Raw genomic sequence first — 25,030 nt, 5'->3', positions numbered from 1 at the left:
TTAAGCACTTTACGCTTTCTTGTGATGCAATTTCAATTGAAGGATTTGTGAAGAAGGAAGGTGTGGTTGTGTGGAGATGGATTTGTGAAGAAGGAAGGTGTGTGGTTGTGTGGAGAAGATTTTTGTTACGCTGTACTGTCTTTTTTGTTTTCTGTAAAAAAGGAGTTACAATTTTTTTGCAATGTACTATTAGAATTAAGGTATTAGCTATGGAATGTTAGTTCTGTAAGGTTCAATGTTAGTTTTGTAAGGTTAGTTTTGTAGATCTGTTAGCTACTGTAGTACTATGTAAACAGTGTTAGAGTGTGTGTGGCAGTATCTCTATTAAGGGTAGGTAGATAAGTTAGGTGTAGGTTAAGTGTGTGTGTGCGCGCGTGCATAGACCCTATGATTCTTGAGAGTGTGCATGTGAATGTTCCATCCACTGCACCTCCTGATCCTTTAGGACCATCTCCCTCTGAGGTTTTACTACCCGATTGGTAGGAGTCTTGCCGAAGTACAAGAGATCGAACGCTATATGCAAGCAACAAGGGAGAGGGAAATTGAGAACCTACAAAGGCTAGAACAAAGTCGAACCCTGAAAGCAAAGGCTCCTATGACAACAATCATGCCAGCCGAGCAACCGAGTGCTCCCAAGGTAGCAGTCACGGAGGGGCAAGCGATGGGGAGCAATAATGCTTCCACCTTGAGGGAAACCTCAAGCACGCCAGGCCTAGATGGGATATTCCTAAACGAAAATTGGGAGTATGACCTACAAGTAGAAGCTTTAACTGATCGGTACACAGGACCCACCTATCATGTGGGTTGGTTAGATGTTCTACAATCCACATCGCGTGCTACTAGCATAGATGAGCAACAACAGAAAGTCTGTGATGTCCTCCATAGGATTGTCGAGTTAGAAAGACAGAACACAGGGATCAACATGCCTTCAACATGCCTAATGAGATTCTTGGATACGGGAAAGGCCTACCAACCAACCCTGTCACAAATGGAGACTCCCTCAGTGAGCCCCATTGATCCTCCATATGTTGTTTTGCCAGGAGCCTCAGTACAATCTGAGCCCACAAGTGGCAGTTTTACCTTCCCAGATCTAGCTCATCTTTCTCTTAATGACACTACGGTTACCATGCATATCCCAGTGGTGAGCATGACAAGAAGTACACCATGGAGTTCATTTGTTAACATTGCGCCGATGCCTAGTAGCACAGTGCCCCCAACTATACCTACATGTATGTATCAATCATGTGCACCTGTCGTACCTCAGCCTCATGTAGCTCCTACACCTCCGATTATTCCAAGAGCTTACAATCCACAATGGAATTATCCAAGCTCTTATACAAGTGGAGCCATGCCATATCAAGCACCCCCTATGCCTAGGGCCACGCCTATAAACTTTGGACCACCGTTTGGTACACCAGCATACGAAATTTGGGACCCAAGAGCCGCGCGTATGCCAAGGCCAAGGCCAACTCCCATCTCACATGTGGTTCCAGGAGCACATACACCCATTATACCTGCTCAAATAGGAGATTTGGCAGCATTTTCTCAAACTATCGGTCGCTCTATTGTGGAAAACATGCGTAGTGCACCTGATAGAGAGCCTAGGAGCAAGGCAGTTCAAGTAGCTAAGCTCACACAGAAATTCAGTGGAGACGGAGATGCTAGAAAGAATATGGAAGTCTTTGAACATGTGTGCGATTCCTTGGAAGAGCACAATGAGCTACATAAGTGTAAGGCTTTGAGTTTGACCCTAAGCGGAAAGGCTGGAGATTGGTATAGAACCTTAAGAGTAAAAGAGAAAACGATCTACTCTACTCTTAGGAGACTGTTCTTAAAAGAATACATACGAGAGGGAGTACTTTGTGGTGTAGCCTCTCAGCTCCAGAAAGCCCAACGAGAAGAAGGTGAATCCGTGAGAGACTTCATTAGTCGCCTAAAGAATTTGAATTCTCGATGCAATCCAAACGAGCGATTCAACAACAACCAATTGCTCGATAGATTCATTAGGGGACTACGACATGAAAGTATTTATAATGGCCTAGTCATTAGAGGTATCACTACTTGGGAAGCAGTCACCATAAATGCAATCCAATTGGAGGATAATTTAATGATTGCACGAGAAAGAGTGTCTGCCGAGCGGAAGTCTAGTAGCTCGCAAGCGTCAGGGCATGAGCCAATGAAGATAAAGCCAATCGTGAAAGAGCAAACGATATCTGAGATGACTTTGGCAGATCTCACCAAGGCCATCCAAGAAAGCCTTAGGGGTAATCGTGCTCCACAAAACACTCATATGTATCCAAGAAGGGAGCAACAATGGTGCTCAATTTGCTTGGGCCCGCATACTACGAGTGAATGCCCTACTTTCAGAGTAAAGTTTAACGGGACTTGTAACGCGTGTGGTAGGTATGGCCATCAAGCCAAGGATTGCCTAATGCTTAAATGCATCATGGAAAATAGACCGCCTATAGCTTGGGCAGACTCACCTCGAGTTCCTGCATTGATGCCTACCCCACCCATGGAGCAACAGTTGCCATTACAACACATGGTCTCTAGAACCCAAAATGTGGTCCAAACCACACCATTGCCACCTCCAGTGCTAGGACCGCAACCCCCTCATCCAAGAGTTACACCTATGAACCAAATAGGTTGCGAGTCATCTAGTACTTATGTAGATTGCGAAGAGGACATATACTCTAGTATCACCTATGGAGTCGACATGCTTGAGGAGTGTCCCATGGACTATATGGAAGACCATTGGGGACAAATCAAACCGGTATATCAAGCTACTGCGCTAGCAGCAAGAGGCCAAAACATTAATAGTTTTGCCAGGAGACCACCGCTTCAGTGCTACGAATGTGGTGGACCACATCGAGTAGCTGAGTGCCCCATTAGAATGCAAAAGAATGCTGCACTAATGCAAACAAGTCAAGGGAGTGCATTGGCAATGCCAATACTCATTTGTAATCATTGTGGCATAGATCATTTGATCGCACAGTGTCCTAACAATCCAAACACACCGAAAATCACACCATTGAACATAATAGAGATTTTTGATGGGACACCACCAACTATAAGCATAGCACCAGTGAATGCACTCACACGGTCGATGCTCCAAAAGCAAAATTACATCCTCGAAGAGATAGATGCTGCATCCATTGGCCGAGCCAGAAAGAAGAAAACAGGAAGAAAGAAATCCCTTAATGCTTCTAGCTCAAAACCTAGTTCAAAGACTAACATAGGGACATGAGAGGATCCCGTGTATATGAATGACCCTGAGGATGACTCAGATTCGATAGAGACCACGGAGACCAAAACTGTTACTACAAAGGAAAAAGCCAGTGAGGAGGATCACGAGAGGGAATTACGACGAACACCAAAAGAGTATTCAAAGTTAAACCACCCAGTTGCGAACCCCCAAGATAAGCCACGAGAGACAAAAAATGAGGATTGCAAGAGAAAGATTGGAACCTATCCAAACCCAACAGTGGAAATTGAACGAGTCCAACAACTGAGGGGTTTGGTGGAAGAAACTCAACGAACATTAGAACCTGAACCCAAACATATCCAGATGTCGGACACAGTGTTTCCCACACAAGATCAACCTCACAAGAACTACAGGCCGTTAGCTATACCCAATATCATTTGGGAAGAGAGTGACGGTAGGACATCTGAAAGTGGGCACATACCTTTCCTTCTAGAGAGAATGTTTGGTGAGGGAATGCCCGACCCCCTTGAGGAAGTGGAGATTCCATCTTAACCATTCTCTTGTCAGGGTCCTACGTCCCACAAGATGCCATTAAATGTTGCCAAATTGATGGATTTCATGTCTTCAAAAGTTAGAACCACCATCATGTCCAAACTATATAAAGACCCCGAGCTAGTCTCAGCTCTTCGAGCCTTCCTCAATGGAGAATTACAGGCCGGATTACCACAATTTTCACATATGAACAAACCTGACTCGGTAATGAATGATGAGGAACATTTAGCACCACCATCTGACCTAGCGGGACATGAATCTGTAATTTAAGTACCCGTTAACAAGTTGGGGCAATACTTTGAAGGTGATGAATCTAATGCTACTCTACCAATCACTACTAAAGGATTAACTGTAAAGGGGGTCCTTGACGGTGGTGCGGGAGTCAGCATGGTGAAAAAGAGTTGTTGGGAGTCTATGGGGCGACCTCACCTTGAAGCCACAAGCGTAGTGGTAAAAATGGCTAATGGATCTATTGTTACGCCTATTGGAATGCTAAAGGATCTCAGAATCAAGGTCTTGGGACACAAGGTAAGGCAGACTTTCATTGTTATGGATTTTTTCAAGCATCCTATGTCATTTGAGATGATCTTAGGGCGTCCATTCATGAGGGAAGCAAAAATGGTGCATGACTGGTCCAAAAACCACGTCTACTTACAGTTCCAAGACTCTATCATTCGAGTTGATCTTTTAAGTGGTTGAACGCATCCTCTAGGAAATAAATTCATCATTGATAATCGATCAGACACAACAATTCACTCAGCTCCATTACAGTACTGTTACACGTGTAACGAAGACATGGATATTGGGGAGAACTCTCCTTATATGGATATCCTACCCGGAATGGCTGAGTCAGACAATGTCGATTGGGTACACCTAGCGGTAACTATAGATACATGGGGAGCTAGAGGAACAACCTGGGTAACACCAGATTGGGAAGAGATACCACACATTGCACCAGTAAACATGTTAGGTGTAGCGCATGTAACATCCGATGATAAGAAAGAGGCACACCTACCTGAGAGTGAAACCGATGATTCCTCAAAGGCTTCACGCCAATACACATCAGAAACGGAATCTCAAGGAGAAATGGATTCAGAAGCTGAAGAAACATCGAGTGAACCAAGTATAGAAACTGAACACTCAAGGCCTAGTACGACCATCTATGGTAATTTATATGAGAGTGAAGAAGATACAAGCGAAGACCTATCAGGCGAGTCGAGTTCAAGCATTTACCAAAATCAAAACCTTAACAAGAAACAAAGGTCATATAAGAGACGACGATATCGAGCAAATGTGAGAGCTAGGATAAACAAGGAAAGATCTACTGGAGAATGGATTAGCTATCTAGGGGCATGTGATGCTCATCGAAAGCTAGTAGACAATTGGGGTGAACATCTCCAGAGTGTCATGTGGTGCAGCGCGCGACCCATTGACCTCGCTCAATTGGAGGTTACAGAGCCGAAATTGCGTCGAACTATAAGAAGACGTCAAAACCGAGAGTTAGCACAACAACAAAAGGAGGCAAAACTAAAAGAAAGGTCTCCGTCAGGACAAGAGCCTGCTGACTTACATACGGCTCCTGAACATTTTAAATCTTATACCACGGGGGAGCGAAATGTTGTGTATGCCAAAGCCCAACGAATACCTACCAATGGAAGCAATGGAGTCTATGATGGTCAAGCGGTAGTTAAAGAGATAGAATTTGCTAAACCAGGTGAGGAGTCTAAACCAGTCTTTATTGCTCAAGACTTTACCGAAACTGAAGAGGATGTACTTAAGGAGCTCCTCAAGGAATACAAGGATATCTTTGCTTGGACATATCATGACATGAAGGGCGTTCCACCTTCTGTGGTGCAACATACAATTCCCATGATCAACACTGCTAAACCCGTCCAGCAACGACCCTATCCAATGAATCCTAAGTACGCCAAAATTGTACAAGAGGAGATTGAAAAACTTATCCAATGGGGATTCATATACCCTATTAAGCACTCAGAATGGGTTTCTCCAATAGTCATTGTGCCAAAAAATAATGGGAAACTAAGAGTGTGCGTGGACCTCAAGAAAGTTAATGCAGCTACTAGGAGAGATCATTATCCCTTGCCATATTCAGAACATGTGCTTGAAAGAGTTGCGGGCAAGGAAGCTTATAGCTTTTTAGATGGGTACTCTGGTTACAATCAAATCACAATTGCATTAGAGGACCAAGCTAAAACTGCTTTTATCACAGAGTTTGGAGTGTTTGCATTTTGTGTTATGGCTTTTGGCTTAACGAATGCCCCTGCTACATTCCAACGATTAATAAACACTGCGTTTAAAGAATTTCTAAGGGAGTTTTGTGAAGCTTTCCTAGACGACCTTTGTGTTTATTCTTCTTGGGAGGCCGTTAGTCTGAGGGTGATAGGCTGTACTGAAACATAGCTGGGTACCTAAGGCTTCAAATAAAGCTTTCCAAAATTTTGAAGTAAATTTGGCATCTTTGTCACTGACTATTCTTTTTGGAAGTCCGTGTAATAAGTCCGTGTAATCTAAAGATCTCTTTGAGAAATAGACGGCTTATGTCTAATGCAGTGTAAGTTGTTTTCACAGGTATCAAATGAGACACCTTGGTCAGCATGTCCACTACCACCATAATGGAGTCATAACCTCCTTGAATGGTAGGAAGACCTGTTACAAAGTCCATGCTAATGAGTTCCCACTTCATTTGAGGAATGTCAAGAGGTTGAAGTTTCCTTGGCATTATTACCTGTTCAACCTTAATCCTTTGACAGGAAAGGCATTGTTTGATGTAGTGAAGTATATCTCCTTTCATACTTGGCCAAAAATAGCTTCTCCTCATGGCATTAAGCGTCTTTGCATAGACAGGATGGCCTGCTGCTGAAGTGTTGTGTCCTTCATAAAGGATTAACTCCTTCAAGGTTGAGCTCTTAGGAATGTAAAGTCGGTGCTTATAATAGAGAAGCCCATCTTCAAGTGAATAATCCTTGATTCTGTTCTCCTTCCCCCTTAGGTCCTTTTGATAACCTGTAGAAATTTTTGATAAACCTCATCTTCTAGGGAGGCTTCCTTAACCTGGTCTAGAATTGGGTTGTTGACTGTGGAATGGCCCCAAGAAAAACCTTGCGGCTAAGGGAACCATCAACCACATTCTCCTTACCAGGTTTATACTTTATTTCAAAATCATACTCTTGTAAGAGTTCTATTCATCTATGTTGGCTCATGTTGAGTGTTGCTTGAGAGAAAATCCATTTCAAACTTTGATGATCAGTCATTAACTGAAACTTTCCCCCTAGAAGATAGTGCCTCTAGAGCTTGAGAGCATGGATGAAAGCTAAAGGAGTTCCAGATCATGAGTTGGATAATTTAGCTCGTGGATTCTCAATTTTTGAAAGGTGAAGACGATTGATCTGCCTTCTTGGTTTAAGACTCCTTCTATAGCAAGGCCGCTGGCATCGGTTACTACTTCAAATGCTTGAGTGAAGTCAGGGAGTTTGAGTACAGGGGCTGATGTGAGATTTTGTTTTAATTTGAGGTAACAGTCCTGCTATTTTTCCCATGTAAGTTTGGCTTTCTTTTTATGTAGCTGAGTCAAGGGTGAGGTGATGATTGCGTAATCTTTGATGAAGATTCTATACCATCTTGTAATGCCCAAGAATCCTCAAATCTCACCGACCGTCTTCAATCTATTATGTCCTTAATCTTTGAGGGGTCTACAGAGATTCCTTCAAGGTTTATAATAAATCCGAGATAGCTAACTTCAGGAGTAAAGAACACACATTTACTCATCTTAGCATACAACTGATGTTGGCATAGAAGACGAAGTACTTTACGTACATGGCTTTCATGCTCTTTTTCATCTCTGGAGTATACCAATATATCATCAAAAAATACCAATTCAAAATTGTCCAGATATTCTCTGAATATATCTTGTATGACTCGATTAAAGGTAATCGGAGCATTTGTACGACCAAAAGGCATCACTATGAACTCGTAATGCCCATATCGGGTGTTGAATGCGATCTTATAAATATCTGCTTCTTTAATCCGGATTTGATGGTAGCCTGATCTGAGATCAATTTTTGTGAATACCTTGGCCCCATGTAATCTATTAAGTAATTCGTCAATCCGGGGAATATGATACTTATTCTTTACAGACACCTGGTTAAGTCCCCTCTAATCGATGCAGAGACGTAAAGATCCATCCTTCTTCTTTTGAAATAGAACATGTGCTCTCCAGGGTGAAATGCTTGGTCTTATGGATCCTTGTTCAATAAGTTGAGGAAGTTGTTCTTTCAATTCAATAGCTTCAGGGAGTGACATTTTGTAGGGTCTTTTGAAATTGGTTCACTACCTGGAAAGGTTTCTATTTCATGGTCTATGTCCCTTGGGGGAGGCAAATTTGAGAGATCTTCCGAAAACATATTCGAAAATTCCTTAAGCCTTTTTGGAGTTGGGTTGTCCTTTGAATCATTAGTCTTGTTGAGTTTTACTACAAAGATCTGTTGCCCCTTGTGCAACCCTTTCAGAAGTTGACTAGCCTTAACTAAATGAGCCTTAGGCTTCCCATTGGATCCTTGTACTCATGTTTCTTCACCTAAGTGATTTTTGAAGGATAGGTTCCCTTGAGCACAATGAATGTGGGCTTGATTTTTGATTAACCAATCCATTCTTAGAATACCGTCATAGATTTCTACTGGTAGGGTACGAAATTAAGATGAAGTGAGGGTTCCTCCTAGTTTGAATTCTACTTCCCCGGTTGTAAATTGAGATAGGACCTCTTTCCCATTTGCTAGTTCTACCACTAATTTCTTGGTGGGATATTGGTTTAATCTGAGCTTCCTTTAGCATTTAGGGGAGAGAAAAGAGCGTGTGCTACCACAATTTATAAGTAATTCAAATTGTTCACCTTCTTTAGTTGATGTGGTTTGGATGACTATATACTGTTGCCAAGCTCCAAAGTTATCAATGGCGGCAAAAAGAGTAGCTCTTTCATCTTCTTCATTCATCAAGGTTGGCTTTCCCACTACAACATAGGTTCTAGCTCCTCTACCTCTTCCTCTGCCTCGTCCTCTATTTCTTCCTCCCCTTTGATTATTTCCTTGGCCTGTCTAAGACGGAGGAGTGATCCCAGCAGCCACTCTGGGGTTTTGTTCCTCAGAAAAACTGCTCCTGTAGTGCCCCATTCAATTGCATCCATAACATCTGATATTTGGAAAATTCTGTTCTATATTTGCTGCAGTTGTTGCTGCCCTTCGTGGACTTCCTTGGTTGAAATTTCCTCTTGCCCTTCCTCTGAAGTTGTTGTACTTATGATAGTTCCTTGCAGGGGGGTTCCTTTAGCTGCAGGCGGTTTAGCTTTGAGAAGGGCATCTTGAATTGATGTGGGCCTCATAACTTCTAAACATGTACTTAAAGGTATGTTAAGGCCCTGGTATAAGCTAGCAATCTATTGTTCTATTGTCATTGGTGGTGCATAGCACCGTAAGGACACATATTTGGTGTAGTATTCTTCTAAAGTCAGCCCTAACTGTCTGAGGGCAAAAAATTCATTCATTCTTATAGCTTGATGTGCCGAAGGAAGATATCTCTCTTTCACTGCCTGTTTCATTTTCTCCGAGGATGGACTAATGGAAGGATTATCCCTACAATGCTGTTTCCACTAGAGTTTAGCATCTCTAGTGGGTCGAAACATTCCCAGCATTGCCTGATTTTTTGAAGTAGTTCCTGCCACTAGGAAATAGTCGTCCATGGCATCAAGCCATGCTTCGGCATCACGTTCTAAGTTAGGTCCCTCTCCCTTTAAATTCGAGACTTGAAGCTGTTTTAATAGTAGTTTCTTCTCCTAGGTAGGAGTGTAAAGACTTTTTGCATTGCCCTGAGATTTTAATTAATGAAGATTTGGTGCTAAGGAGTAATTTGTTTTGTCATGAAAATTTCTAATCTATGTATATACTTTCAGACTTAAATGAAAACATAAATCCAACAATTACCATAATCATTCCATTGAATTACACAAAGCATGTGATTATCATAAAACCATGGTATATGCAAGAGTTAATACAATCACCAACTCATACTATGTACAAAATGGACTCATACTATGTACAAGATGGACTCATACTATGTACAAGATGGTAATACTCTATACCAAAATCTTCTTAATTACAGGTGGGTTTGACTTGGGATTAAAAAATATAACATCTTTTGGTCCTCTAAACTTAGGGCCTACCCTCATGGGTCTGATCCTACCTGGGTATATAAATTTAGCTACCTGATCAAATACCCACTGATTTTGAGACACCTCTATCCCATCTAAAGTAATAGTCTGATCCTGATCTTATGTCTCGCTAAAAAGAAAACTTCGATGGTTCGAAGTGTTTCGGCCCATTTGAGTCTCTTCAAGTTTAGTGCCAATCCCTCTATCTGTCGCACATCAATCAGGAAGATTCCGCCAAATTGTGACCAACTAATTTCCCACGTAGGAGGAGAAGAAAACATTTCGTCTAATAATTGCATGATGCTCTTGCGAAATAGGAATTTACTGGATTTGCAAGCAGCCTTGAACATGATATTGAAGATCATAAACTTCCGGTAAGCCTGGCGGACATTTTCCTGTATTGATAGGAAAATTCTCATTTCAAAATATAATACAATTATAATTGCAACTTACTTATTAAACCTCTATTTTGTCAACCTTTCCCCCTAGGTTCAGGACCTTATTAACTCAGGCTCTGATACCACTTGTAAGATCCCCAACCTACCGATACCAAAAAGCGGGATGGGATCCTTGACAGGTCTCTAGGCCTAGTAAAAATTAGAGTCTCTAAACAAGAAGAATCCAGGGAATATACCTTTACCATTGACAATGGCTTGGGTTTATAGCCCCAAAAGGAGACCTAGTCCTGTCTCACAATGAAAACGGGACAACTTTTTTGAATTTTCTAAAACTATTTCGGCCCTTTAACTTCCAATATTTGGACTAAGGTTTCCTTAACCAACGCGTTTTTCCCCCTAACATGTGTGAGGGCACAGTCGTCGCTGATGGACTCCTCTTCCAAATGGAGAAGTTTTCTAAACATTTTTGTGCGCGTGAATGGATAGTTACTTGACTAATCAGGTCCACCCGTCCATGATTGACAACCTTAGTCAATCCCCACTTACCACCCTGCACTCACACATGATACTTTGTTGTTTAATTACTACCACGTTCTTACCACAATTAAAATAATGATTCCTTTCCTCTTTTGTAATAACAGGATTTTGTTAAAACAACCCTTGAAAGCAGTATTGAAAACAATATTTTAGCAAACAAATATCTTTAGACTTAAGACAAGGTATTGTCAATTTGAAGTAATTATGACCAGTACTAGCTTATCTCAAGATCATCTTTACAGGGTGAAAAATGGCACCCATTCCTTACAAAAAAACCCGGGGTGGAAAAAAAATCATCACCCAAAATCCAGGCGCCCATACGCCAACCGGTTTCCCATACAACCAAGTGGTTCCTCTAGGATAATAATGATATCCTAAGTAGTATCCACAAACATAAACAAGCACGGGGTAAAGACTCCACGTGCACGGAGGTAACCGACTCATCCATGGTTGACCTGCCATCATTACTCATCACCTGGAGTAAAATATTCCAAAGAATCAGAGGGGTCTTGAGACAAGCTGTCTTAAGGATGATCAAACATTCTCTCCTAAGTCAACAAGTCTTAGCCCAAATAGTTCTTTTCTATTTAAAAACAATGCTCGTTGGTTTCTTGGAAGTTACCTTTCGTTTTAGGCCAGTTATTCCTTTCTAGTTCTTACGTATGCAATGTTAATTTATAAAAGAACTTTAAGCTATTTAAAGACTTAACTAAATAAATGGACCCACTTGAGACTGATCAACCATCTACTACTACACTAGTGCTTGAAGACTCCTCCGTAAGCCTACGACTAGGCCCCGCCTCATGGTCATGGGATGCCCTACTCCTTTTGTGCGTTGTATCTTCCTCATATAGAGGATTTCCTCGGGTCCTTTTCGGAGCCATAGTGGTAGCCGTGGATTAATAAACTAGAGTTTTTTCTCTCTAGTGATTTTTGAGTAGACTTCTCTCTAAGTGAGAGAGAAATGGCCAAGACTCCCATTCTGAAGTTTTTGTGAAGAGGGGGGTCTATTTATAGGTTTTTAGGGCTTCTAGGATGATTTTAGCAGTTATTTACTCCCCAAGCCAGCCCCAAGCCTTCCCCTAGCATCACCTGTTGCTAAATCTAGTCTGGGCAAGTTCATCACTGCCCCACACAGCCCCCCAGATACATAAAAACAATTTTTTGCTATTTTTTGACCTTTTCATGATTAATTTTGAAAATATTTACAATTATCTGTAAATATCTAGGAACTTTAGAATAAAAGTCTTTAGCAGTAATGAGTACTAAAACCTTACAATTTATTTAATTTACTTAATCCACAGTGTAAACTTTCGGGGCCCATAACTCTTTCAGTTTTTATCGGAATTCATTTTTGGAAATTCCTAACCATAGTAAAGTCATGATTACGGTTTTAGAAATACCAATATTTTCCACGGTTGGACAATTCTACATTGTTTTCTTAACAATAAGTTAATTGATTATGCTTTGTACACTTTCTAAGGTTTCAAAAACTGGAAACCTTACAGCTCTTTAGTCCATTTCATTCTCCCAAGTAGAGTGACAAGTTTTAATTGGTGTTTGAGAGACATCGTCATCACAAAAATGATTCTAAGTATGCATACTACTTAAACTTGTGTCATAATAATTAATATCTAATTCTCCTAAATGATTTTCTCATGTTAAACTGATCATTTAATATGGGGAAGTGCCAGGGGAGAAAAAGCTAGAATATTGGTCAAGCTATCAGACCGGCCATAGTAGGGATCCAAAGGGGGGGCCATCTGCAAAAGAGCCATGTGCAACAATGGACTAAAAAGACCCTAAGGTTCAGCTCATTAAGACTTCCAAAATGCTAAGGTTCCAAAATTCAAAGGTTGTGTCCAAAGGTCAACCTTAAGGGAATTGGATGCTTTGTGTGTGTACAAAAAAGTCTTTGCAATCCCTACTTGGGAGGGGGTGAGCCTTGCATGTAGGGGATGAGAGAGAAAGCCACACACACACACACACACACACAAGCTCCCTTTACACAAAGGGAATGAGGGACACATGTTAGCTCCCTAGGCCAAATGCCCACAAGGTGTACCCAATTCCTATTGGATGGCCTTGGAGGTGGACCAATGAGAATTAGACTAGAGTAAATCTAGTTTAATTAATTTAAAAACACTTAATAAAAGAACCAATGAGAATTAAGTTCTTTAGAAGACTATTGGACAGTCTCCCAAGGGGTCCAATGAGCATTCAGCAGCCCAATGGCTTGCCTGATTCCTATTGGCCAAGAGGCAACGGGGTCCAATGAGAGTTTAGTTGAATTATTAAATTACCTAAAGCTCTCACAAAAGGGGAAAGGGGGACACATGTCAGAAGGCTATCACTTATGCTGCTTAATAGTCATTGGCTAGTATCCCTCGGAAGGTCCAATAGGAGGATAGCAAGAGCAATTAGCAAGAGGGATCGCCCAAGAGAGAGAGGGGGCTGATTTTTGCAAGGCATTATCACACACACACTCTCACACAGTCTATGTGAGAAGCAAGAAAAAGACTATCTCTTCCCAAGCTTTAATGGAGAGCTCATCACCTACTCCAAGCTTGTGAGATAGAAGCCTACATCGACACTCTTGGCATGTGGATGCAAATCCAATCAAGAGCCAAGCTTCAATGCATGCTCATCTCCTCTACCATGCTAATTACTAAGCTAAGATATGCTAATATGAGTGATTATGTGAGGAGATGTACATCTTTCTTGTAAGATACTCCTTCTTCCTCTCAATCTACTCTCATACCCTGCTAGCTCTCACCATCTTCGAAGGTGTGTGAGGTCTTGGGTCTGAGACCGGGGATAATTGATGTTGTGTTTGCTAAGTGCTTTGCTTAGTGCATGAAGCTTTCATCTTCATTGCACTAGCTAGTCTTGAAGGAACACAAAGAATTGTATTGTACAATGTCTCTCTTGATGGGAGAAACCATAATACAAAGCCTTTTGGAGGGGGGACCGGCTCCATGCAAATCCGGTCCTCAACTGTTGTCAATAGCTTAATTGCTCTCTCTTTTGAAAGTATTGTCGATGCTATCTAACTAGGTGTTATGCTTTTTGTTGCTCTCTCCACCCAAGCACTCTTGTAATTCTCATTAGGAATCTATTCTAATGAAATGCCCACTATGTTCATGCTAATTTCCGCTACACAAGTTTTTAGGCCATTGAATGTTACAATTTGTGCACAATAAAAAGAGAGAACTAGTCTTGTAAGACAAAAACATTGATCATTTAAAAGAAATTTATACATTTGCTTACTAATGTAGCATTGTAAGTATTGACAAGGTTCATATTATCCTTAAGCTGTATTCCTTGCATCCATCTAGTATCCTCAAAAGGATAATTTTTGAACTTAATAAGATATCGTCGCATAATCTTACCATGTTGTAGTACCTTGTCTTCATGCCGAAGGATTGCTTCGGGTTGTAGCACCTCTTCTTGGTCTTCAATTTCGGGAGGGTCTTCAATAATTGGTTAACTTGGTGGCTCTTCTTTGTAGGGCTTAAGTAAGCTCACATGAAAAGCATTGTATATGAGCCAATGGGTGGGCAACTTGAGTTGATAAGCCATCTCATCGATTGGCTTCAAGATTTGAAAAGGAATTAAGTAAGACCCAATCATTTTCTTTGAACGTTAAAGCCCTTCTGTGCTTGTCAGCAACAGCTTTTTGCCTTTGTTGAGAGATGGACATAGCCTCCTCAGTCTTTTGAAAATATTCTTGTAGGTCATGGCTATACTCATTGGCAACGAATTTCTTCCCATGTACCTTAAGTAGCAAGGGACTTTTAGGTCTTCCTTCAATGATTTCGAAAGGTTCTCTTCCCATAGAAGCATGGACATTATTATTGTACTCATACTCTACAAGAGGCAAGTACTTTTCCCATTGTGAGCGTTGATCTACTTCTGTAACATAAGTCTTTAGTAGATCAAGTATCATAAGATTGGCTATCTCACTTCCATCCGTTTGTAGGTGATAGGCCGAAGAGAAATTCAATCTTGTTCCTAGATTTTCAAAGAGACCTTTCCAAAAATTACCGGTCATTTAGGGATCTCTATTTGACACGATGGATGTTGGCAATTTATGGTGTTTGAAAATCTGTGATATGAAGAGAGTTGCCATTTGGTGTGCCTTAATAGTCTTTTTGACATGAAAAAGTGTGCTTGCTTGCTAAACCCGTCGAGTATTGTCCATATTCCCGTATTCCCATGGATAGACTTGGGTAACCCAAAGATGAAATCCATGGATATACTCCATGATGAATTTGGGATAGCCAATGGCTGGAGTAATCCAAGTTGCTTCCCTCTATCATACTCGGTCTTTTGGCATACCACAAATTTTGAAACATTCTCTTGTATGTCCACTTTCATAGTAGGCCAATAGAAGTACATTTCTACTCCTCGAAGAGTAGGTTGAATGCCTCTATGCCCCGCATAGGGAGGAGCATGTGATTCATACATGACTTTCTTTTACGAAGGGAGTGGGTATCACATAGCCTATTGCCCTAGAGAAGATAACCATCCTGCAAGGTGAATGGTTCCTGTTTCTTCACCAAAGCAAGGGTTGACATTATGTCTCTATAGTCAAGGTTAGTAGCATACTCATGTATCATAGAAGATAGATCATTGTGAGTAGCTATAGACACCGCATTAACTTTTGGGTCGTCGTGAAAGTGCATCGGCCATTTGATTGTGCTTATCAGCAATGTGAGCAATATGAAAATTAAATTGCAAAAGAAAATTTTCCCACCTCATTTGTTTGTCGGAAAGCTTGGTTTACATCATGAAATAGTTGAGACTTTGATGGTCTATTCATAAAATGAATGGAGTCCCCAATAAATAGTGCTTCCATGTGTCTAGGGTATGTAGAACATCTAAAAGCTCTTTCTCATAAATGCCCAAGACTTGCTCATCCGTATTGAGCCTTCGACTCTCGTATACTATGGCATGCCCTTCTTGAAGCAAGACTGCTCCAAGGCAATCACCACAAACATCACATTGGACCTCAAATGGTTTTGAGAGACCCGGAAGCACGAGGACTGGTTGGGAGGTAAGATTCTCTTTGAACTTGACAAAACCATTTTGCTCCTTAGCAGTCCATGAATACTTAACGTTCTCCTTTGTTAAGTCATGTAATGGTCCTAAGAAAATTTAGCTATGAAGCATCTATAGTATGCGCACATACCAATAAAGCTTCTTAGCTCATGTAGATTCCTTGGATTAGGCCATGCTTTTATTACCTCCAACTTTGATGGATCCATACAGATATCATCTTGAGAGATAATATGACCTAAGTATTGAATCTCTTGAGAGATAATATGACCTAAGTATGACTTAAGTATGACCTAAGTATTGAATCTCTTGAAGGAAAAATTCGCATTTCTTTTGGTTGAGAAAAAGCTTGTTCTCCTTCAATGCTTGAAAAATCACTTGGAGATGCTGCCTATGTTCCTCCAAGGACTTGGAGTAGATGATGATATCATAAAAAAAAACTCCAGTGAATTTGTGGTAGAGTCTAAATATTTTCTCCATTAGACGATTGAACATGGATGGTGCGTTAGTCAAGCCAAAAGGCGTGACTAGATATTCATAAAGGCCAAACGTTGTACAAAATGTGGTCTTTATGATATCTTCATCCACTATCCTAATTTGATGATAACCACTTTTAATGTCAATCCTATTGAAGTAGGTAGAGCCTTGTAGCTTATCAAATAGATCTTCTACCTGAGGCATGTGAAATCTGTTTTTGATACTGATATGGCTTTGTGCTCGATAGTCCACACACATACGGTATGTACCATATTTCTTTTTCACTAAAAGGACTGGTGAACAAAAGGGAGAGCTAGGCCTCATCATCCCTTTGTCTACCAATTCTTGTACTTGCCTCATGATCTCCTCTTGTTGAGCTTGGTAAACATACCAATATAGCTTCTTAGCTCATGTAGATTCCTTGGATTAGGCCATGCTTTTATTACCTCCAACTTTGATGGATCCATACGAATACCATCTTGAGAGATAATATGACCTAAGGATTGAATCTCTTGAGAGATAATATGACCTAAGTATGACCTAATATTGAATCTCTCGAAGGAAAAATTCGCTTTTCTTTTGGTTGAGAAAAAGCTTGTTCTCCCTCAATGCTTGAAAATTCACTTGGAGATGTTGCTTATCTTCCTCCAAGGACTTGGAGTAGACGATGATATCATCAAAGAACACTCTAGTAAATTTGTGGTAGGGTCAAAATATTTTCTCCATTAGACGCTTGAACGTGGATGGTGTGTTAGTCAAGCCAAAAGGCATGACTAGATATTCATAAAGGCCAAATGTTGTACGAAACGTGGTCTTTAGGATATCTTCATCCACTATCCTTATTTGATGATAGCCACTTTTAATGTCAATCCTACTAAAGTATGTAGAGCCTTGTAGCTTATCAAACAGATCTTCTACCCGAGGCACGTGAAATTTGTTTTTCATAGTGATATGGTTTAGTGCTCGATAGTCCACACACATAAGGTATGTATCATATTTATTTTTCACTAAAAGGACTGGTGAACAAAAGGGAGAGGAGCTAGGCCTCACCATCCCTTTGTCTATCAATTCTTGTACTTGCCTCATGATCTCCTCTTGTTTAGCTTGGGAAACTTGAGAAGGAGGCTTATTAAGGCGGTGAGCTTCTTGGTAGGAGCTCAATTCGATGGTCATCATCCCCTCCTTTTGGAGGTAAGTCCATTGGGATATCATTGATGAACACATCTTGGAATCCTTTTAGAAAATTAGACAAGTCTAACTCTTCTTGATTCCTACCATTTACATTTAATGAAACATTAGGACCTTTTAGGGACTCTTTGACAAAAATCATGTACACAAAAACTGAGCTCTTCATTGATTTATCAAAAGCAGATGAATTTACAAGGTATAGTACGAGAAAACTCATTAGCATCTATATACATGTTCTTTCCCCTGTAGGTGAATTAAATTCTCCTTTTAGGGAACTTCAAGTTGGCATCCATGTAGTTGAACCATGGTGCCCCTAGGATAGCATCCTCATGTTGGAGAGGAGAAATAAAAAAGTCTTCTTTATTGACATTGCTTTGGACATGGAGCCTCAACTTCCCAATCAAGGGAGTAACTGAGGCTCGCTGTCCCTTGAAAGCAATGTCGGCCGTTGCAACATCTCCCATCTCAAAAGCTTGAATGCCCAACTTGGTGGCCGACTATGTTGATATGAAGTTGCGAGTAGAGCCAGGGTCAAACAAGATGAAGGCATCATGCTCCCTTACCTTTCCCCAAGCATCGGAGAAAGGTGCACCTTTGCAATGAACATCCTCTTTTGGAGCTTCGATGGTGGAAGCCGTAGAAGTCTCATTGCGAGAATTTCTCTTGGGGCAAAAACGATAGCCATGCTTGCTCCCCACACTTAAAACATTTATGGTCCTTGCAAAAATCTTCAAGCTCTTCAAGAGAGAGTTTGTTTTACCTTTGTAAAATCCCTTCTCCTTGGACCGATTGTTGTTGTTATTGTTGGAATTGCCTTGGAAGGAATTTTGGGAATTGGCTTTTCCCTTTGCATCATTTTTGTCTATGTTTTATATGGACTTGACATTCCGTCTAGCCCCTTGTTGGAAATTGATGCGTGAAGCAACCATGGTGTGGTGGATTACTTCGATAATAGAACCAGGCCATTGGGAGGTGACATACTCGACCATCTCTTCATGTAATCACACACAAAACTGTTGCTTTTGCTCGGCAAAGTCTAGCTTTTGGAAGATAGTAGCCTTGAGATGTAGGTCCCAAAAATTCTCCACATATTTGTGAATAGACTCATGGGAGAGAAGCTTCAAACTGCACCATTCAGTGAGCACTTTGTTCTTTGCATCGCTTGCAAGGAATTGCTTCATGATGGAAACTGGTAGAGTTTTCCATTTCTTTGGGGCTTCACCGTTGCCACGAAGGCTAGCCCACCATTGACGAGCCGATTTTTGGAAGTGCATAGCTACATGGTGTAGCTTGGAGGAATCTGTGAAGCCCTCATCTCCAAAGGCCACATCAAATTGTTGGATGAACACCAATACTTTGTCGGTGGCACCAAGGGTGCCATCATAGGTGAGAAAAGAGATACTCTTTTCCTCTGTCTTTGAACTTTTTGAGCTTTTGTGACCTTCGCCATGAAGGGTAAGATTTACGATGTCCTCCCCTCTTATATTCTCTAAAAGCATAGCCATAGCTTTGTTGGAAGAGGAGGATGGTGAAGAAGGAGAAGAGAGTGACCTCTTTCTTACCCTTTTCTTCCTTTATTTCCTCTCTTCCCTTTCAGACTGATAAAGAGAAGGACTATGGGTTGAACGTTTCCTCTTGGGAGGAGTTGACGATCGTCTAGACTGTCATTTTCGTGGAGACACATCTTCAGAGGAACTTAAAGTTTCATTACTTTCTTGCTCTTTGGATTCCTCCTCTCGTATGGGAGAGAGTCTTCTTTTGGGGGTCTCTTCAAGAAGCCTCCTAAGCTCTCTTTCCTCTTGGAGAGGAAGGGTAATCCCATAAGCACGAAGTTGTTGAGTAACTTTGGCTTGCAAAGCACGGTTGCCCATTGCTTGCTGCAACCTAGTAACAAGATAATTGACAAACATGGGGGCATCATCATTAGCACCTTCATGTGCAAAATCAAAGCTATCAATGTTCATTCTACTCTCTTAGTTATTGTCAGCCATGTTAACTATACTTATGTGTTTACTTAGTGTATTCTTTGGCAATTCAAAGCCTTAGTTGCTACTCCTCTTAGCCTTTGAAAATCGGCACTTAAGTATCTACACCCACGGCTCAAAGTGGTTAATTATAGAGAGTAGTGGAGTGGGTCTAATATTGCAGAATTGCCGAGGGCTCAGACTTCTTATGGCTAAATAATAGTAAAGCCGTAGGCAAGTCTAAAAAGATCCCATTATTAATTCCAAAGCTCCCAAGGTGTGCACCATATCCCACATAGGGGGCTCAACAAAATAGATAATAGATCCCAATCCCACTTACCCTAATATAATTAACAAAATCAACCATTTATAGGCTACTTAAGGACCTCTCTTCTTAAGCAAGAAGAGAGAAACCAAATGCTCTGATACTAATGTAATGGAAATGGCCTATGAACTTTGAGAGTAGCGGAAATTAGAAGAAGAACTTTTGTGGAATTACTTTGTGAGCATAGAGGGTGAACATGATTGATGGTAGCAACATAAACATAGCAACTAGTCAACTTGGCATGAACAATACTTTTGCAAGAGAGAGTTTAGAGAACATGACAACAGTTGAGGACCGAATTTATGTGGAGCCGGTCCCCCCTCCAATAAGGCATTTGTATCATCCAATTTTTGTGTTCCTTGTGACCTAGGTGATGCAATGAAGATGGAAAGCTTCGTGCATCGCAAGCATAACATAAACTCCGTGGAAAGCATTAACTATCCCAAGCCTCAGTCCCAAGGCCTCAAACACCTTCAAAGGTGGAGAGAGCTAGCGGGGAATGAGGGTAGGGAAGATGAAGAAGACATATTTCATAGGAGAAAGAATTAGCTCCTCACTTACCATTAGTCTTCTTGCACATAATAGCATAGAAATGAAGATGGAGAAGATGGAAAGCTTAAGCATTGAACCATAGCTCTTGGTTGGATTTGCATTCCATAGCCAAGAGTGTTGGTGTAGGCTCTCCACTTCTCTACTAGCTTGGAGAACGAGATGGAGCTCTTGCACTTTGCACTTCCCACAATGAGAGTGTGTGTGAGTGTGTGTGGGAGAGTATACCCCTCAAGAAACCCCCTAGCTTGCTTCGACCCCTCCTTGTAGCTCATGATTGAAGATCATTGGACCTCTCCAGGCCTAGACAATCTCATGTAGGGGCATATCAAGCAACAAGGGTAGCCCTGAGACAAGTGTCCCACTTTCCCCTTTGAGAGAGAGGACTTGATAAATGCAAAAAAAATTAATTAAATCTTCTAAAGTGTCACTGGACCCCTTGGGAGGCTAACCAATAGGCTTTAGGTGCACCATGAGGGCAACAAGAGGAGGAACTTGACAAGTGTCCTATATGCTTTCTTTGTACCAAGCCTGCCTTGTGTGAGGGTGTGTGTGTTCTCTCTCTATCCCCCTCTTGTAGTGCTCGCCTCCTCTCTTGTAGGGATGGGATTTGAATTTTGCACACCTTACCCTCAAGAACCTTAGTCAACAAGCATGACAAAGCACCTCAAGCTTGGGTAGTGTTCCCACAAGCACCTCAAGCTCCCTAGTCGGCAAGCACGACAAGAACCTCAAGCATCTTAGTCAGAAACCATGACAAGCACCTCAAGAACCTTAGTCATCAAGCACGACAAGCACCTCAAGCATCTTAGTCATCAAGCAGGACAAGCACCTCAAGCTTGGGTCGGGTTCCCACCTCAAGCTCAGCCCTAGCTTACCTAAGGTCAAAGGACTTTTTAACACTAACATTTGGTCAAAATAAACCTTCAATGCCAGCTTGTTGGTCCTTCACTAGCTTACAAAGTTGGCTTTTATACCTTAGCCAAGGTCTAAAATGTGTAATGTCCGGTACCCAAGACCTTTGAGGCTCCACCCTAGGCACAGTAATTGACCTGAACAGTGCCCATCCTTGGGCACTGTTGAAAGGTGTCCGTGGAGGCTGTGGAAGGTTTTGATTGGTTGTTGATGGACTGATTGTTGTCATTTGTCGTTGAATTTGTTGATGAGGTTCAGTTTGTTGCAGCATCTTTATTGGTTCGAATATGTCTGATGTGAGAGATGATGTAGCCTTGTCCATTGTAATAGCAGAATAATGAGGCTGATGTTTATTTATGAAAAGTATTACAAGGGAAGTAGAATGATGAGGTTCTAATTTAGGGTATAATACCTGGATGACCAAAAAAACCCATTGGGAAAAAAGTGCCTTTGGGACACGCACATTATTGGAGTACTTATTAGCATAGGAAATCTTAATTAAGTACTGAAAGGATTATTTGCTGATAGATATGAAAATAAAGAGAAAGCAAATATGAAAGGGTAGCATGATGGAACATTTGTTGCCTGTTGTAGTCCACTCAAGGTGCATAGGTGGAAGCAAAAAATAGTGTCTAATGCATATGTCCAATGGTGGGACATCCTATTTATGCATACACAGAAATGCATGGGAAACAACATGTTGTGCCAGAAACATTTTGAGGGGTTCTTCAAAAAGATGGTGTAGCTATAAAAGCATATGACATGGCTTTGCAAGCTGGAACCCCTTTAAGAATGGTTTTCATTGATGAGGATATGTGCTCTCATCTTACTGTGCACTGTGCGTGAGCGTTGGACTCTACGACACTCCACCAATTGTAAGTTAATAGACTTCGACTCTTATTCTCATCTCATCCAGCATGAGCGGCACGACTTAGATATGCTCAACTCTTCCAGCTTGAGAGTAAGCCTAATAACTACGATTCTTAGCACATAGTTTATTACGACTTGAAGCTTTGGGACTAATGCTTTGCTCATTTTATGGCTCAGTAGCCCGACTTTGACTATGCCAAAGAGTGTTTTTTGCACCCCAGTGACTTGAATTTTTACGTTCTTGAGATTACTACAAACATTTCTTCAGGTAAAAGTAAGCTTGAATCCTCAAAAAGAGGATTAGTGAAGGACCAAGTTGGCATTGAAGGTTTCTTTTGCCATACTTGTTTTATCATCTTTGAATCTGCATTTGTGTTGGTTGGGTTGTGCTTCTTTGACTGTGAAGACTCCATTATCTATTTGATTCTCCAATTAGGCCTGTTGATAGGGGTCTTTGATGTTGTTGTAGGCCTCGGTTGGCTGTTGGCATTTGGATTTTGACTAGGAGCATTGGAAGACTTAGGAATCCAAATCTCTTGATGACCTTTGTATCACCTTTGTTGACTTTGTTGAGATCTAGGTTTTGTTGAGTTCTTGAGATCTTCATGCAGGTCTGGTGTAGTTGCAGTTGGCTTGTGGTTGACTGGTAGCCAAATCTTTGTATAGCCTGTGTAAAATCCTTGTCTAAGAGGAACATTCTTTGAGGTCTGTCTTTTTGTTGTATCCTCTTGAGAGTTGTGGTAGACTTTAGCATCTTTCACTGCTGTTTTATTGTATATTTGTTTCTTAGGTATCCTAGGATATTGTCGAGGTGGATACCTTGTGGGCCTTCTTTCCTGGGAGGTAATTGAGTTAACTTTATATGCTCTAACTTGCAGTTTTGGAACCCATATCTGTTTGTTAACTCCATAATACTCTTGTTCTTTTAAGATCCATTGTGATGCTATCCATCCCATGTGTTTGTCTTTCTGTGTTCATTTCTTGTCTTCAATCCAAACCGGATCATTGACTTTGACTAGATTGCTCTGAACAAACACTTGCTTGAATTTCCTTTGCTTTCTTGAGTACTTTGGCTGAAATATCTTTGCTTTTTTAGGTGTCTCCTTAGAGGGTTCACTTGGGTCAAAAATTGACTTGAAGTTTTGAAAGCCCGACTTTCTTGAAGAAGTTGATCCATGAGGGTTCTTTGATGTAGAGGCATATGTTGTCACACCTTTTGTGCTAGTTGGTGGAAGTTCCACTTTAGCTTTACCTTTGTCTACAAGATTTGTCTTTGATCCTTGTAACTTTTGCAACTCTCAATCTGGAATTTTTGGTTCTATTGAAGATCTTGTCCAGCTTTTGCCATGGTCTCATCTTGATCTAACTGTGTCTCTATGGAGGGTAGCTTGAGACTATGATTTCCAATCTGATTTTCATTAGCTGATTTAGCGGGCAATGAGTGATTGATCTTTGGATTTCCTATCGCTTCTTGGTTTTTTGCAACCCTGTCCTTTTTAACTTCTGGCTTTGATGGCATTCTTTGCTCAATATCTATTGTGGTTGCTCTTTGCTCTATTTGATTTGCACTCGCTATTGCCTGGATTGAATTAACCTCTTCTGAAGTTCTGCTTGATGGAGATGAATCATCTTCAATAGGATTTGCTTTGTCATCGGTCTTCATTTTAACTGTGGTTGAGGACTTTGTGCTATCGTCCGCGGGTGACCAGTCTTGATCTCCATTCTTTGTTGTCTCTGAAGACTGCATCTCGTTTGCATTCTGTATCTCTAACATCTTTTGGGCCATTGGCATTCCCATTATGATGCTGTCTGGCATATCCTTTGCCGTGATCACGTGAAATTGAGCTATGATGATCTGTGAACTTACTTCAATGGTGGTGGAGATGATTCCCCAGCATTTTGCTCGTTTTTTTCCTGATATGTTCACAAATTCAGGAGCATCTTCAAGCTGTGGTTGTCCACATCTTTTCCAAGTGCAAAAAGACATGAGGTTCTTGTCTAGTTGAAAATCTAGCTTTACTTCTGACAGCTTTTCTTCGTTTTCACCAACAATGTTGCACTTGATCTTCTTAGAATTTCTTTTTGTATTGAGTGATTTTGTGGTGGCAGTGTCCGTGGGTTGAACTTTTTCTACATTGGCTTTGTTTTGATCACCTACTTCAATTGATGTCGACTTGTATGACTGTGATACTGCACTCTTTTGCAATTGTTGAGCATTGTCCTCCCGCATTTGAGTAACCTTTGACCTTAAAAGGTCCATTGTATTGTCTAGAAGAATTTGTTTCTTCAGAGGAGATTTTGGTGGTGACCATTGTGTAGCCTTTTGGACTTTAGCTCTCATTAATTTTGACTTTTCTGTCACCTGTTCTGGTACATCATCTTCAGATAGTCCTTGACTTCACGTTTAGCATCTGTAGGGGCTTGTACAAGGTCATGAACCTGTTGAGAATCATTTCCATTTGCATCTCGATATGCATATGCGAGCTTGGTCTCATGCAATCACTTGAACACTATGGGATTTGTCGGCTTTTGACTTTGACTCCAACAATTCAATGCGGCGTTTGGAGATGAGGGATTCACGAAGTCCTCTAAGCTATGCCATGTAGCTATGCATTTTCAAAAGTCCACTACGCAATGGTGGTCTAGCCTATGAACAAAGTGTGAAGCTCCATGAACATGGAAAGATTTAAGAGCTTCCATCATGAAGCAATTTTTGGCTACCGATGCCAAAGACAAAGTACCCCCTGAATGGCAAAGCTTGAAGCTCTCTCC

Source organism: Adiantum capillus-veneris, chromosome 12 (assembly GCF_014529385.1).
Source record: "Adiantum capillus-veneris isolate H3 chromosome 12, ASM1452938v2, whole genome shotgun sequence".
Classification (NCBI taxonomy): Eukaryota; Viridiplantae; Streptophyta; class Polypodiopsida; order Polypodiales; family Pteridaceae; genus Adiantum; species Adiantum capillus-veneris.
Note: the sequence above shows the minus strand (reverse complement) of the source record.